Below are 12,571 nucleotides of genomic sequence, written 5' to 3' on the forward strand. Positions count from 1 at the left end.
TTACAGGCAAATATTTGTGCTTTTTTTTTTTCTTAGGTTTTTATTTGTGTAACTTTTTTTTTAGGTCACACCTAGTGCAGATGAAAAAAAATTAGTGTTGGCAAAAAGATGATGTTTAGGGGAGAGAAAGGAAGTTTACTATTATTATTATTATTATTATTATTATTATTATTATTATTATTATTATTATTGTTATTATTATTATTATTACAAGCAAGTAAATAATAATAATAATATAATAAACACAAACTATTATAATTATTATTATTATTATTAGTTATTATTATTATTATTATTGTTTTGTTTTGTTTTATTATTTTTTGGGTCAAACCGGGTGCAAATGAAAAAATTCGATGGAATTATGAAGTAGGCAAAAGGATGACTTGAAGAAAGAGATTATTATTATTATTATTATTATTATTATTATTATTATTATTATTATTATTATTATTATTATTATTATTCATAACAAGTACATATTCATATGGCACAAACCAAAATGGTCATTACCATGTTAAGTAAACTTCCTCTAAAACAGAATTCGTAGTAATTTGTAAAAAAGAAAAAAGTTGCAAGTTATGATGATTATGATCAAATGAAAATACTAAATGGATAGAGATGAACAAAGAAATGAACTAATAAATTTATTATAAGTAAAACAACTTTGGAGAAAGTAGGAAAGAGAGTCAAGGCAAAGATTGAGGCAAAAAAAAAAACTTCCCCATTTATTTTCCCTTGACATTTAGCACGAACGCTGCTTACTATTCATCCGTAATGCTATTAGTAATTTTTGTTCTGCTCTGAAACATTTTTCTGCGTATTTCCACTGCTATAAAATGGGGTATACCTTTCCTTGCATATTCTTGCCCTGTCAACTTCATTTCCAACTTTATTTTGTACTTATACATCCTATTATGAGATGGTGCCGTCAGTGCACCTCGCTCAGTGCACCGTAGGCATTACTCAAGGCCACTAGCTTCCAACCCTTTTTGATGTATCTCCGTTCATATTCCCTTTCTTCCATCTGACTTCCCACCCTCTCCTAACAGTTGTTTCATAGTGCAGCTGCTTTGAGGTTTTCCTCCTGTTACACCTTTCAAACCTTTTACTCTCAATTTCCCTTTCAGCTCTGAATGATCTCATAGGTCCCAGTGCTTGGCCTTTGGACTAAATTTTATATTCCATTCCGTCCTCATCATAAAAAAAACATTATTTTCTACGTACAATTCGCGAGGCGTCAGCTATTTCTAAGAAGCCCATCGCATCAGATGCTTAGATGACAGCAGATGGTTTGGAATGAGCTTGGAAATTAGTCTTATATCACAGACTCGAATATTGATAGACTACGAGTTTTATTTTTATATTGATTGAATGTTGATTGTAATATGAATATGAAAAACCATAAAACACTATTTAAACGTTGCAACCATACAGTTGATTGATTGATTGATTTAAGGTTACTAAGACTGGCACCGCAACATCTAGGTTATTGGCGCCGATTTGTAAACAAAGAATGCATGGTGTTTAAAACCTCATATATCCCCCCCTCCATGCTGCTTCACACATCCCTACACACCTGGTTCTATATATATATATATATATATATATATATATATATATATATATATATATATATATATATATATATATATATATATATATGACATATGTATATATGTGTGTGTGTATATATTGCTCTATCTGTTTTGTTATTAGACACATGAATTATTATATAATGATATGTTATCTATCCATCTATATATATATATATATATGTTTATATATATATATATATATATATATATAAATAAATATATTAATATATGTATATACATATATATATATATGTGTGTGTGTGCGCGCGCGCGTTGTGTATTATATGCAAACATAAAAATAATTTTTTATGATGGGGAATAAGATATACATATATAATAAAATATGTAAGTGAAAAAAAAAAAAAAAGAAATACGGTTTACGATCCAAATAAAAAAAAATAAAGGAAGCACAAGGAACTTCAAAAGCGTTCCAGACTGAGAAATAACGTAAGAGATTATTTTGTCCTAGCATATTTTTTGCAATAAAATCATGAACCCCGATAACGGTTCTCTCCAGTTCAAGCTTGGCTGTGAAACTCGCTAACACCATAATAGACATCATCATTATAAGGTTACTTTTATGTCTGATAACAAAAGAACAGCAATGTTTTCCGCACACCACTTCAGTATCATAAAACTTCACTCGTTTCATCGAACTAACTACGAGTTAGTATCATGAAAACACTTGTTTCGTCGTACTTCTTGAGTCTGTATCATAAAAACTCACTCGTCTTATTGTACTAGTAAGTTAGTGTCTATCAGAAAAACTCCCTCGTTTCATCGTACTACTTAAGTTAGTGTACATCAGAAGAACTCTTGTTTCATCGCACTAAAGTTAGTGTCTATCATAAGAACTCGTTTCATTGTACTACTTATTATATATCACAAGAACTCCCTCGTTTCATCGTACTAGTTAAGTTATTATGCATCAGAAGAACTCCCTCGTTTCACCGTACTACTTAAGTTAGTATATATCACAAGAACTCCCTCGTTTCATCGTGCTACTTAAGTTAGTGTACATCACAAGAACTCCCTCGTTTCATCGTACTACTTAAGTTATTGTATATCACAAGAACTCCCTCGTTTCATCGTGCTACTTAAGTTAGTATATCACAAGAACTCTCTCGTTTCATCGTACTGCTTTAGTTATTATATATCACAAGAACTCCCTCGTTTCATCGTACTACTTTAGTTATTATATATCACACGAACTCCCTCTTTTCATCGTACTACTTAAGTTAGTATATACCACAAGAACTCCCTCGTTTAATCGCACTACTCAAGTTAGTGTACATCATAAGAACTCCCTCGTTTCATCGTACCAGAGTTAGTATCATAAAACCTCCTCCGCATTGTATCAGACTACTGGAGTCTCCCTTGACAGAAAGGAGTGCTTCGTTTTCTATGAGGTGGCCCGAGAGGAAGGAAGGATGCTCTATTGATCATCCTCTCTATCCAGGGTACTGTGTGTAATCTGTCGGCTGACTTGATGATTTAATCAGCACGTTTAGCTTAAAACAGTCGAGTTTTTGTGCGTTTAGACTGCGATGTCTTATATGTTTAGATTCTCGTAGATATGTCTGACGACGTTTCATAAATCAGATGTAGAAATAAGCAGTATTTTATTTTTGTTTGTTACGTATTTTTTTTTTTTTTTTGTATCGTATTGACAAGAGATGTTTATTGCAAGCTGAAGGATTTTGTTTAGTTCAGGAATTTTTTTCTCACTTATTTATTTTAGTTGTGTGCCAGTTTTGATTATGGAGGAAGTTAGGATTTTAATGTATGAAAATATTTGTGTATTTATGAATTTTTTAATTGCCTTTGGTTTATATATACTATATGTATATATATATATATATGTATATATATGTACATATATATGTGTGTATATATATATATGTATACATATTACATACACACACACACACACTCACACACAATCGGAGATCCTCCTGAACGAGATATAATTTAGCCGTGTGAAAACAACAGCGTTCTACGCAGTAAAAGAAGTCAAAATAGTGACACTAATAACTCGCTGTTTTTGTCCGTACTACTTATTTCTCAGGGGATTACTAGTCTGTTGTTGTTGTGGTCGCTGATAAATTAATCTGGCCTTGTCCCAGCACTGACATTTGTTTTGATTTTCATTTGTTTTGATTTTATATATATATATATATATATATATATATATATATATATATATATATATATATATATGTGTGTGTGTGTGTGTATGTATATGTGTGTGTATATTTTTTTCCAGTCTTGTCCCAGCACTGACATTTGGTTCTATTTTTGTATCTATTTTTTATTTATTTATTTATTTTTTTGCAGTCTTGTCCCAGCACTGACATTTGTTTTTATATTTTTATCTATTTTTCTTGCAGTCTTTGTCCCAGAACTGACATTTGTTTTTATTTTTTTATATTTTTTTGTAGTTTTTGTCCTAGCACTGACATTTGTTTTGATTTATTATCTTTATTTTTTTTGCAGCCTTTCTCCCAGCACTGACATTTGTTTTGATTTTTTTTTTTATTTTTTTGCAGCCTTTGTCCCAGCACTGACATTTGTTTTGATTTTGTTATATATTATTTTGCGGTCTTGTCCCAGCAATGACATTTGTTTTGATTTTTTTATATATTTTTTTGCAGTCATGTACCAGCAATGACATTTGTTTTGATTTTTTTATTTATTTTTTTAGTCTTGTCCCAGCATTGACATTTGTTTTCATTTTTTATCTATTTTTTTTTTAAGTCTTTATTAAGGCGTCACAATTTCGACGATGAAATAACATGAATTGTATATTCAGTGGTGAATTGTTTGCCCAAACTGTTATCTCGCTTCATATTTTGCATTATTTCTCTTGTGTTATGTTGTCATTTTGTCCTTGTTAAGAGGAAAAATGGTAGTTATGTTTCACAAAAAAATGTTAGACACGTTTTGACAAAAAAAGGTATTTATATTTGACAAAAAAATTTTAGTCATATTTGACAAGAAACGTTAGTCATGTTTGACAAGAAATGTTAGTCATGTTTGATAAGAAATGTTAGTTTTGTTTGACAAACATGGTAGTCATGTTTAACGAAAAATGTTATTCATGTTGGACAAAATTTTCCTTTATGTTTGACAAAATGGTAATCATGTTTGACAAAAAAAATTGGCAGTCATGTTTGACAAGAAATTGTAGTCATGTTTGACGAAAAATTTTAGACATGTTTGACAGATATGTTAGTCATGTTTGACAAAAATGGTTAGGCATGTTTGACAAAAATGGTAGTTATATTTGACAAAAAATTTTAAGTTATTTTTGACAAGAAATGTTAGTCATGCGTAACAAAAATGGTAGTCATGTGTGAAAAACATTGTAGTCATGTTTAACGAAAAATGTTATTCATGTTTGACAAAATTTTCAGTCATGTTTGACAATAATGGTAATCATGTTTGACCAAAAATAATGACAGTCATGTTTGACAAGACATTGTAGTCATGTTTGACGAAAGATTTTAGACATGTTTGACAGATATGTTAGTCATGTTTGACAAAAATGGTAGTCATGTTTGACAAAGATGGTAGTCATGTTTGACAAAAAAATGGTAGTCATGTTCAACAAAAAATTTTAGACGTTTGGCAAAAAATGGTAATCATGTTTGACAAATAATGGTAGCCAATTTTGGCAAAACGTTTAGGTATATTTGACAAAAAATGTTGCCATGTTTGACAAAAATAATGGCAGTCATATTTGACAAAAATGGCAATCAGGTATGACAAAAAATGGTAGTTTTTTACAAATTTTTTAGACAACTTTGACAAAAAAATGTTAGGCATATTTGACAAAATAATGATAGTAATGTTCGACAAAAAATATTAGTCATGTTTGACGAAAAAGGTAGTCATGTTTTAAAAAATTATTCGTCTTATGAATTTTAATAAAATAATTAATAATAATAATATGAATAATAATAATAATGATAATTCCTTATTCCAAAAACATGGGAGGTCGCGTATCATTATTACGAAATAGAAAAGTAATTTCATTTCAACAACCTTTTATGACAGAGTGACCTTGTAACCCATATCAAAAGAAAGACCAAACCAAAATGAAAATGGAAAAACTTTATGACCGTACTGACGAAGCAAAGACCCCCTTACGTGTAGCCCAGATCTGAAGAAAGACCAATAAATAAGGAGAGGAGAAAAAAAAGTTTAATCTGACCGGGAACCTAATGATGAGACAAGCAGCCTCTTGGAAGAGGGAAGGCCACAGGACTCTTGGGAATTTAGAGAAAGATGAGTCCATAGATTGGCTGACATCGGAAGGGGACTGTGGCCGAACTGGGGATAAATACTACCAGTTTCCTCGTTACAGATATGAGACAATTGAGCGCAGATATGAGATAATTGATCGCCTTTGGGTAGAAAGATAATCCTTCTTTACCTAAAGGAAACTGTGGCTATTATAGCACTATCTTGCGATTGTTTTTAACCTTTTCGTTTTACGTTTCAGAGAAAATGTCGCGGATACTATGTCGTTTTGCTGCGATAATGAGAAAAAAATATTTTAGAATACTGAGTCATTTTGTTTCGATTGTGATAAAAAAAATATTGCAAAATATTGCGTCATTTTGCTTCGATTATGATAAGAAAAATATTGTAGAATACTGCGTCATTTTGCTTCTATTATGATAACAAAAGTATTTTAGAATACTGTGTCATTTTGGTTCGATTATGATAAAAAAATTTTGTAGAATATTATGTAAAATTTTGCTTCGATTATGATAAAAAAATAATGCTGAATACTGCGTCATTTTGTTTCGATTATGAAAAAATAACTATAGAATGCCGTGTCATTTTGTTTTGATTCTTATAAAAAAAAATCTGTTGAATACTGTGTCATTTTGCTTCAGTTGTGACAAAATAAGAGAATACTATGTCATTTTGCTTTGATGACGATAAAAAAATATAGAATAATGTGTCAGTTTGCTTCGATTATGACAAAATAAGAGAGTACTATGTCATTTTGCTTCGATGATGATAAAAAAATATAGAATACTGTGTCATTTTGCTTCGATTTTGACAAAAAATACATTACTGTGTCATTTTTCTTTGATTATGATAAAAAATACTGTAGAATACTGTGATATTTTGCCTAGAATATGATGCAAAATATACCGTAGAATGCTGTGCTATTTTGACTTCGATTGTGATAAAAATTAACAGTAGAATACTGTGTCATTATGCTACGAATATGACAAAAACAAAATGAAATAGAATAATGCGTCATTTTGCTTCTGTTATGACGAAAAAAAAATAGTGTATCATTTTGCTCTCATTGTAATAATAATAATAATAATAATAATAATAATAATAATAATAATAATAATAATAAAAAGATACTGTCGACTGCTCTTTTCCAATCACTCCAACTCGTGACGAACGGCTGGTCCTCGCAACCCCCTGTTTCACCCTCGACTTTCGTGTTCCCCCTTCCTATAATAAGCGTATGGGGGTGTCCCCCTTCCTATAAGTGCATGGGGTGGGTGTCTCCCGGGTCGATATGTCGAGTGCACTCGACGACACCCGGAACGTTTAAAGAGTATCCTTTGAGTTATATCCTTTAAAGGGTATCCTTTAAAGCTTATCCTTTGAAGAGTCTCTTTATAAAAGAGTATCCTTTTAAAGAGTATCCTTCAAAAGAGTATCCTTTGAAGGGTATCCTAAGAGTATCCTTCAAAAGAGCATCTTTTGACGCGTATTCTTTAAAGAATATCCTTTTAAAGAGTATCCTTTGAAGAGTAGGCCTATCCTTTGAAGCGTATCCTCTAAATAGTATCCTTTAAAGAATATCATTTTGAGAGTATCCTTTAAAGCATATCCTTGGAAGAGTATCCTTGAAGAGTATCTTTTAAAAGAGAATCCTTTGAAGACTATCCCTTAAAAGAGAATCCTTTGAAGACTATCCTTTAAAAGAGAATCCTTTGAAGAGTACCCTTTTAAAGAGAATCCTTTGAAGAGTATCCTTTTAAAGAGTATCCTTTAAAGTATCCTTTAAAGAATATCCTTTAAAAGAGAATGCTTTGAAGAGTATCCTTTTAAAGAGAATCCTTTGAAGAATATCCTTTAAAAGAGAACCCTTTGAAGAGTAGGCCTATCCTTTGAAGGGTATCCTTTAAAAGAGAATCCTGTAAAGAGCATCCTTTAAAGCATATCCTTTGAAGAGTATCCTTCGAACTGCTTGTTTGATGAGCTTTGTATGATGCATTAACAATTCGGAGGCTTTTGCTGAGTCATGGCGTGGTGAGTTGGAATGGGACCTTGACGGGTAAATTGTTGTGTTGTTGTGCTTGTTGATGTTGCTGTTGTTTTGATATATATGTATATGTATTCTTTTTATAAGTTATATGTACATACATATAATTGCTATATATGTCAAGCTGCCTTTTCTTTTCTTTTTGAAGTCCGATTATCTTCTGTGTAGTTTTAATAATAATTTTTCAATATGTACCATTATATTTCTCATAATTTTTCAAGGTGTACACCTGAATTCAATCCATTTGAAGCATATCCTTTCATTTCAACATTAAGGTTGAATCTCTAGCATCTGAGTACCTTTTAACATTTGGCACTCATCATGGCGCTTTCTAAGATTTATTTAAACCCGCCTCTCCCTGTACAACCATTAAATTTGACATACCACATTCCAGATCCTTTTAAGATTAACTCACTCATTTCGATTAAGGCCTTCATTTCTGGCACTCATAAGCTTCAGGCAATTCGAATTGCAGCCCTTTTTTTTTTAAACGAAATTTTTCAACCTCCAACACCATTTTAAAACAAACCGCTTCGTCTCACAGGAGTGCTTGTGATTTTGCGTTGCTTTGGGATGATATAGAAGTGTTAGCAAGACTGTTTAGAGAAATAAGCATGCAGAGAAAGGGTTATGGGTAAAGTGGGGTTGGGGGAAGAAGGAGCGATGATGGATTTTGCTTGCCTGTTCCAGGCATCTTAATCTAGACGAAAATCGATGTAGTTTATCGATGGCTCCGGTATCGGGAATTTTGAGGCCAGGAGAGAATGCTGTCTTGTAATTCTTCAGGTTTGTTTATTTTCCACAAGAAGAAGAAGAAGGGGTTTCACGCAGCGTTGATTTGTTGAATGATTCTGCAGTCGACAGTGATTCTCAATAAATATCTTCATCCATAAAGGGGTCAATAGTTTTATTTTTCTGAAGAGAAAACTATTGTGCCGGTTTTCTCTGTCCGCCCTCAGATCTTAAAAACTACTGAGGCTAGAGGGCTGCAAATTGGTATGTTGATCATCCACCCTCCAATCATTATACATACCATACTGCAGCCCTCTAGCCTCAGTTTTTTTTATTTTATATAAGGTTAAAGTTAGCCATAATCGTGCGTCTGGCAACGATATAAGCCAGTTCACTGCCGGGCCGTGGTTAAAATTTCATGGGCCGCGGCTCATACAGCATTATATCGAGACCACCGAAAGACAGATCTATTTTCGGTGGCCTTGATTATACGCTGTACAGGAAAATCGATTGAAAAAACTTCGGCGCATCTTTTACTTGTTTTAGTAGATAACCATATTTTAATCAGTTGTAAACTATTTGTCATATTCCAGTGGTCTGTGGTTTCCGCAAATAGCCTTGCAGAGTTTTAGATAAATTGCCTTATATTTTTCTCCGTCGATAATAATCAAACAATTGATAGTGTTTTTCGGTAAATAATAACGTGGTGATCGATGTTTCCGAGTAACTAACCAATCAGTCAAGCCAATCAGTGAGTGGTGGTTCTCAGAAAATAATCATGAAGGAATCTGTGGTAATCTTCTAAAAAAAAGCTCAGTGTTCGCTAAGTGGACAGTAGATAATCACGCTTTGGTGATGGATAAATCATTTTGTTGTTGATCTTTTCTTGCAGTGAGTGAATGGTGGTATATGAAGGAGCTTTTTGATTAATGATTTCTGAATACATACTCTTTTGCGTCAGTATATTGACGTTGCTCGAAAGATTTAGATTAAGAAGAGAAAAATAATATTGGTTTCGCGATTCCTCTTCAAGGGAATACAGCTATATGTGTATATAAATAGATAAAGTGTATGTATATATATATATATATATATATATATATATATATATATATATATATATATATATATATATATATATATATATATATATATATTTATATATATATATATATATATATATATATATATATATATATATATATATATATATATATATCTGATCTGTGTATTATTAGTCTCGTCCCAAATATGTTATTAGTATCGAATTGTTAATCTACAACCCTGTTGTAGTTGCCGTTATACTAAACAGTTGTTATCAAGGTGAAGTGTGGAATTCTTACCATACTACGGATGATTATTATGATGCCCTTTGTGAAGATTTATTTGTCTCATTGTTGACAGAACTGACTGTATAATTATGACTTTTTCACATTTGTCGGGGGTTTACATTAGGAGAGTTATTTCGTTTTCTGAAGATCTGACGTGATTGGAGGTAGACGTGCAGAAAGAGAGAGAGAGAGATAGGAATTCGCCTCATGAAGATGGGAAATGAATTTGAGAATGCCCGCCTATTGTAACAGCTTTATCAGATGCGAGACCTTTCTGGCCTGCCCTGTCGTCGCCATTGCTATCGAGACCAAATTATATTCCCCATAAGCGCTGGTATGGGAACTGTGAATACGATCCAACGATAGCTGCTATCGTCCGCTTCTGCCATGCCTTATCAATTTTGGGGAGGGAAGGACCTCCTCGTGTTTCGGTAGAAGCGTTATTTAGTTCCTCGTTGACTTGAAAGAGCGTTGTGAAAAACAACGTTCGTTTTCGCAGGTGCTATGCGAGTATTGTTCGATAGGTTGTTGATAATGAAGCGTCGCGCCATTGCTTTGATGCGTCTTCTGTCCAATTTTATGTTACTTTTATTCAAAGGACATTAAACATAGCTATTAAAGTTATGTTATTGTACAGTTTTTTTTTATCTCCACTGTTATTTTACTCAAGTTGATCGAAAGGTAAATTCAGTGGCAAATATATCAATTAATTAAAATTATATTATTATAAAATTGATGTATATCTGATCTACAGAAAACCTCGTAGCTTGAGTTGACATGGCCATTGTGACCGGATAAAAGATTCCATCTTCCTCCCCCCCCCTTTTTTTTATTTCCTCCCCTCCTCCTCCTCCCTCTCCCCTCCCCACCTCTCTCTCTCTCTCTCTCTCTCTCTCTCTCTCTCTCTCTCTCTCTCTCTCTCTCTCTCCATGTCTGTCACTTCACCAACCCTTTTTTCTGGCTCGCCTTTTTTCACCCTTCGTAACCCCTAAAATCTTTTACCCCGTACCCCTACCCCTCCATCCGGGCCACTCCTAATCTACCCTCTTCGGATCCACCCCCTTCCCTTTCCCACGCCCCCACCCACGCCCACGTCCTTTTTGGTCCCTCTCTTGTATCCTTTGACCGCCTACAGCTTTTCTCACTTTTGCCGCCCATCACAAGGATACGGAAACATACAAAGCACATTATCAAATATTTACTGTACGAGCAACGGGATGCCGCGGTCTATGTTTGATTCACCGTCCTTCCCCTCTCCCTTCCTCCTCCTCCTCCTCCTCCTCCTCCTCCTCCTCCTCCTCCTCCTCCTCCTCCTCCTCCTCCTCCTCCTCCACACCCAGCTTTAGGGAACGAATGTTGAAATGAAATCGTGAAAAAAAGTTATAGAATTCTGGGAAAGCTTTAAAGAATATGTACTATATTTACATATTCAAAAGTACGTACGATACTCCGATTCATTCACAAAGTAAATATGACAGAGCTTTAGACTCAGCGTATTGAATACTGAAAATATTGAATCAATATGCTTATGATCCTTGAATTAAAAAAAAAAACTATGGAATTTGAATTGGAATGTAAAATTTAGGCCACAGCCCAAGAGCTGGGACCTATGAGATCATTCAGAGCTGAATATAATGTTGAAACAATTGTTAGGAGAGGGTGAAAACTGACATTGAAGAATGGTGGAAGAACAACCGATTTTTTTTTAAAGATTTCTTATTAAACGACATTTGACATTTGGGTGGCTTAATATTTCGATTCTCTCCGTAAAGAATTATATAGAAAAAATAAGCTTTGGTAGTTGCTAGGAACAAGGTACGTAAAATACCTCAGAAGCATATCTGCCTGGTTAAACTAAAACGTAACTTAATTTTTGGTATTCAAACTGCAGTATCTGCAAAATTTTCGAAATCGAGATATGGCCCCTATAGGGCTCGTGAAACACTAATACGAAAGTTACTGCAGTTTCAGATTGGTTCTTCAGTGCTTTATGTAGGGGGTCCCATTTGCAGTGTCGGCAAAACCAGTAGTAAGGCAAGGGAAAACTGCATTCTTCTCAGTTTTGTATTTTTGCAGATACTGCAGTCCTCCATTTTAGGGCAGATGTATTGTCTGAGAAAGCACCATTCTCATGAATATACCTTCCAGACAAAATCATTCCGAAAGATACAAAACCATAAAACCATCTGTCAAGGTTGAAATCGTAATCTGTCAGAGGTTACCATGGAAATCAGCTCTGTGACTTTTCAGCTTGTTAATAATGAGTGATCTGCTGCTCACTGGTTATCTGACAGACACATTAGGTTGTTTTCAACTTTTGAATTCTCTCTCAGTTAGTCAGACTCCATAAAACACAGGATATTAGGAAGGAGGTTTCAGCAATTCTTTGAAAGTTGTTTGCGAGGAATTAGATGAAAGTGTTTTTTGCCTTCCAGTACTTGTGTACTTAATGATACTTATGTTTTCTTTATGTATACATATATGTATATATGTATATATATATATATATATATATATATATATATATATGTGTGTGTGTGTGTGTGTGTGTGTGTGTGTGTTTATGATTAGAATCTCACTGGCATGTATATATCACTCAAATC

The 12,571-nt window shown here is 33.3% G+C and overlaps 1 protein-coding gene across 1 annotated transcript in view; it reads left to right on the plus strand.

The window, feature by feature from the left end:
* The window catches only part of Ten-a (tenascin accessory), a 1,082,171-nt gene that overhangs the window by 1,015,470 nt on the left and 54,130 nt on the right, over nt 1-12,571 (plus strand).

The sequence above is a fragment of the Macrobrachium rosenbergii genome, chromosome 9, assembly GCF_040412425.1.
Source record: "Macrobrachium rosenbergii isolate ZJJX-2024 chromosome 9, ASM4041242v1, whole genome shotgun sequence".
Taxonomy (NCBI): domain Eukaryota; kingdom Metazoa; phylum Arthropoda; class Malacostraca; order Decapoda; family Palaemonidae; genus Macrobrachium; species Macrobrachium rosenbergii.